We start from the raw sequence: 5,864 nt of genomic DNA, 5'->3' as shown, positions 1-5,864 counted from the left end.
CAGTTGGCATCCAACGTTATGGTGCATTACCGCCGCCTACTGTACTGGAGTGTGGGCCAGAGACTGGGAGAAACAAAATTCTACCTGTCAGCCTGTTTCTCTTAAAAATACGACAAAAAATGTAGACTGTATATAATGACGTTCTACTTAGTATACGATTTAAACTAATTTCCTGTATCCACTTCTCCCTTATACTGGATCTCAGCCTCTTCCCCACTCATACTGCCTACACTATGTCAATACAAGCTCCACTGTCTCTGTTTCCTGGCAATAATCATACTTTCCTGTTGGATGCTTTCCCATAGTCTTATTTAACCGGCTGTGTCCCACCCCTAATCTTGTAAAAAATAGCCCCCTCTCTTCTGTCTCTTCCTGCCGTCCTCCCCTTCCCGACATTCCTCTGTACTTAGAATACATGTCTACCCTTAGTATCTCTATTCCACTGCTCCTGCCATCTCTGCACCACCACTGTCCATATCAGGCTTTTTGCCTCTACCTTGCTCATTTGAAACCTAAACATCAACATCCCGAGGGGACTAAGTTCTTGTTTAGCCAGTACATCGACTGCCTTGTTCCCCTTCACACACACACTTGGGCTAGGACCCAAGTCAATCTTGTCTGTATACCCATCTATCTAACCCTACCATGGGTTTGTAGTACGGCACAAAGCCGGTATTGTCTGCTACGTGTACTAAAGGACTGCAGACTCCAACACTGCACGTGAATCAGAGTACATAACTACTGTCTGGCTTGACTTTCTCCACCCGCCGCAAGGCCAGTATGGACATCAGCTCTGCTGTATATACCGCCAGATGATCTGTAATACGTTTCCTGACTGCCACCCCACATTCCTGTACTACAAATGCTGGCCCAGTACGTCCTGTCCGTAGATCTTTTGAACCATCTGTAAATGGCCACAATGCTGATACACAGTATCCAGATGTCGTCTCTTAAACAAATCAGATGGATCAACACTGTCCTCATCTTTCTGTAGTCTCTCCATCACTTCTAGATCAACTGCAAGAGGTGGGGAGGAGCCATGGTGGGTTCACAAGAATAGCTACTGTTGGACTACATACTCTTCCCGACAGTCCCATCTCCCTCGCATGGGTATTACCCACCCAAAGATCGTGTTCTGTCCTCGCTCATGTTCCCAGCATGCCTTTCACAGGATGAGACGCCCCATGTCCCTGTAGGTTCACCCAATAATTGCCAGCTGCTGTCTCATCTGCAATGTCATCTCCCCCATCTCCACATGTAGTCAGTGGAGTGTATTCATGGATGCCAAGGGAAGCCAGGTTTCTCCAAAACAATTGACCAATATAAAAAAATATATATATTTTGTTTTCTGTGTTTCATAATTTCCCTTAAATTCGCAAGACGCTGAATGTATCTGGATGGAGATGGGGATTTGGACTTGTGGTTTTACTTAGTTCTATGTACTGGCCAATGATTTTAACATCGATTCTGATCCAACTATTAATTCATACCTTGTTGTGCCCCTGGCCACGTCATATTTAGCTTACATTGATTGGACTAAATTATTTTTGGTATCTTTTAGTTGTTACTGTATTTGACTAAGCAGAGGTGATTTGATGTTGAAATGGTGGTGGAAAAGTGGAGGCAGCTCCTGTTTTCTTTGTGACTTGTGGTAATCAATAGTAGTTTAGCTTTACCATGCTGTAGGTCATGTTACTGTACATGCAATATGCTTTGTGGACTTCACTGGACAGAGGTTGCGATCAGGTTTTGTGATTTGTGACAAAGGTGTGTTTGAATTTATTCTGACACCTCGTCTTCTTATTGACTCGGCCTTTAGACCTATATATCACCGTAACAGGTTATAGCAAAACTACTACATAGTCCTTGACCCTGTATGACATCTAGCCTTTCCAATGAGGTCCTGGCTGCCAAACCATGCGCTATACTGCCATAGTCTATTACAGACCGGATCAATGCAACATACATGGTCCTCAATACCCGGCCATACCTGAGTAAATATCATTGCTTTGTGTGGAATGTTGATTCAGTTGCGGTTTGCACCATTATTTAACAGTACTGCATGTCAGCCACCTGAAACATTAGCGAATTGACTGGAAACTGGGTGGTATGTGCTCGTTGTGGTTTGAGGAGAACACTTGCATTTTTGTCAAGGCGGAGATGAGTGGCCGAGACAGAGGCGTGCATGGACGCATCAAATCAGGCTACAGGCCTAATGACCAGTGGCAACCCATCATTCAGGACAGGTGTGGCTTGAGCCCCACTTTTTTTGTTGTTGGGGGGGGGGGGGGGCTTGCCTGGTTTTTGTTATTTTGGCATTAATACGTGTCACATCAGTTTGCAAACAATGTCAAATATGTAATTATCATTGGGTTTAATAAAGTCACATACAAACATGGTCTCTTGTTTTCTTGAGTAATGCAGTTCCAAAAGGCAGGTGTTTCAGCCTAGCTCAGTGCTTTCTGTGGTGGATAATATTCGCACCACCTTCCTGTTCAAGTGAGCACAGCACCACAAGGTGAGTCCAAAAATGTATTGTATGCTGCTGCATGAATGGAGTATGCCAAGGAGATATGTATACTGTAGCTAAGAAAGTAATACGAAGTATGTTGTGTAGTTTCATCACCAAAGCCCTATATACCACTGACCTGTATGCTCTCGTTGGCTGGCCCTCACTACTTATCCGTCGCCAAACCCACTGGCTCCAGGTCATCTATGTCTTTGATAGGTAAAGCCCTGCCTTATCTCAGTTCACTGGCCACCATAGTAACACCCACCCGTACCACGCGCTCCAGCAGGTACATTGCACTGGTCATCCCCAAAGCCAACACTTACCTTGGCCGCCTTTCCTTCCAGCTCTCTGCTGCCAATGACTGGAACGAATTGCAAAAATCTCGGAAACTGGAGTCTTATATCTTCCTTTCTAACTTTAAGCATCAGCTGTCTGAGCAGCTTACCGATCACTGTACCTGTACATAGCCAATCTGTAAACAGCACACCCTACTACCTCATGCCCATACTATTACTTACCCTCTTGCTCTTTTGCACCCCAGTATCTCTACTTGCACATCTATCACTCCAGTATTAATGCTAAATTGTAGTTATTTTTGCCTCTAGGGCCTATTTATTGCCTACCTCCCTACTCTTCTACATTTGCACACACTGTACATAGATTTTTATTTTATTGTGTTATTGACTATACATTTGTTTGTAACTCTGTGTCACACTACTTTGTTTTATCTTGGCCAGGTCGCAGTCGTAAATGAGAACTTGTTCTCAACTGGCCTACCTGGTTTAATAAAGGTGAACTAAAAAGAAAAGACAAGAACCACTATAAAATAAATATGGATATTTTCTTTCAGTCCTTGAAATGTGTCTGCCCTTATAGATTCACAGAAGATACTTTTGGCCATGTAATGTATGTGAATACCTGCTTGTTGAATATCTCATTCCAAAATCATGGGCATTAATATGGAATTGGTTAAATTTGAGGAACTGACTAGTTGGAAAGGTGGTAGCCTATGACAGTGCCACGTTGAAAGTCCCTGAGCTTTTCAGTACTGGCCATTCTACTCCCATGTTTGTCTATGGAGATTGCACAGCTTTTTTCTGATTTTGTACACCCGTCAGCAACCGGTGTGGCTGAAATAGCCACATCCACTAATTTGAAGGGTTTTCCACATGTAGTGTATTTATATAAGTTGTACAGGGCTCTGTAGCAGATGCTAGGTATTCAGATATCCAAAGAATGTCTTTGTCTAAATCTCTAAAATACAGGAGTGTACACTATTTACTGCTAAATCAAGAGAACTGTGTATTCAACAATGTTATGTGGTAAAAGTAACACCCCCAAATTTTTATGAACAGTGTGTCCGAGTGTCCCTCGGGTGTAGGGACACACAAGTGCAGAGAACTGTAGCTACAGATTGTTACACCAGATAATGTGATTTACCCAAAGATTTTTGCTGACATTTAGTCTATTTCAAGTCTTCTCTCATTGATCGAGACAGGTGGTTGTCCACCCCAAAATTCCTGTCTCGATCAATGAATGAAAAGACTTGAAAGACACGATGTCGGCGCACATATTGTCGGTTTACTTTATGCAACTGGACATGGACATTGTGAGACTCCTGTTTTCCCCGAATCGAGGACGACGATGGCATCGCTAATGTTGGTTGAAAATTCTCTGTGCTACACCAAACAGTATCTATCCTATAACACCCAGTAATGGATACCAAAAATATTTGGTTAAATCACATTATCTGGTGCAACAATCTGTAGCTAAGAGAACTGGTGATCAGCAGATGATGGTGAGAACTTGCCATTCCAAAGAAACATACAATAAGTTCAGGGAATACTTGTAAAGCTGTGGAAGGAGGGTTGTCATGATCAAACTGCTATTCAGCTCCTCATGAGTCATTAGCTTGAAATCCAGAATAATGTTTTATCCCTCGACGGAAACAGCTCACTGGATACAGTTAAGCTACAGTTACACACACACACAGACACACACACACACAGGCAAATAATTATGTTTTTGTAACTAGAATCCACTCCAGGAAGAAGCACAGGCACCAGATGGTAATGTCTGTAAGACACAAACAAATACTATATTGTACAGTTTGAACAACAGTTAAACCATGCCAGCATAACATCAACATTAGGGTAGACTAGTTGAACATGCATACATGTGCACAGGCACAAAGATTACATTTACAATAATATCTAGACTAATAGAATGAAATATGGCATAACCCTCAACCTTTGCACAGTGAGCAGACTGTACAAATGAGCCTAGGTAGGTAGGCAGGCAGACAGTATCTACATACAACTATGTCCACTAGGCAAATATTTTTAATGTAAAACCAGCTATAGTTTTTGAGATTTACAACAGTAAATTGTTGTGTAGTTTCTGCTCACTGTTCGCTAGTAAACTTAGGTAGTTTGCGGGATATGCAATACTTGTTATTTAAATGTCTTTGGAATCCTATCTTGCATCATGCCTATAACTCTGTGAGATTGAAATGCATCCATGGTCATAACCATTGTCAACCCTCATCAATGTTACATAGCTAGCTAGTAAAATTATTTACAGTTGCTGATGTTACACATGCTTGCTAACAAGTTACAAATGTGAAGCGTGGTGCATAACATGTTAGCAGGTGCCAGGCTAAATAGCTAGCCAACTCCAGTCGTGCTAATGTTTGCTGTTAAACCTAATTTTAGGTGGCTGGTTGTAATGTTGTAGCTTGCTTTTTAGTAGCTAGCCATATCTACAACTTAAAAGAGGTTTTACAATCAAGATACAAAGAGCTCCAATTTTGTAAAAACTCTTCTATTTTTAGTCATAGATATGGCTACCGGTAGTTGTTTACCTACCTAGCTAGCTACATAATTAGATCCCCCTCCCCCCCACTGTAACACAGTAGTAGCTATGTTAGCCAGCAATACACTATGTGTTTCAGTAGATAAAAAGTTAGCTAGGATGCTTGCAGGAAACATAACGGCATTTGCGTCTGCTCAGTTCTTTCATTTTTGCCCAAAGGATTGTTGTTAGTGTCCGCCTTGTTGTTAATGTTCCCCCTTAACATTTAATTGAAATGGTTTTTGGGCAACCCATTCCAACCGTCCTCTACGCTACTTTGATATGCGTAACTGGGGATTAAGAAGTGAGTATACACAATGCCCACTAAAAAGTGGGTATACAGCGTATACCTGTGTGTATATACTCTCAAATAAACCAATTAAACTATTCTCTGACTCCTTGCATGGACATTGTTTATTTTGTTATTCAGCAATAGTAATTTAGTCATTCTTACAAAGTAGAACACATAGTCACACACAACACAAGTTCACACAAACAC

The sequence above is a fragment of the Oncorhynchus nerka genome, linkage group LG15, assembly GCF_034236695.1.
Source record: "Oncorhynchus nerka isolate Pitt River linkage group LG15, Oner_Uvic_2.0, whole genome shotgun sequence".
NCBI classification, from domain to species: Eukaryota; Metazoa; Chordata; class Actinopteri; order Salmoniformes; family Salmonidae; genus Oncorhynchus; species Oncorhynchus nerka.
Note: the sequence above shows the minus strand (reverse complement) of the source record.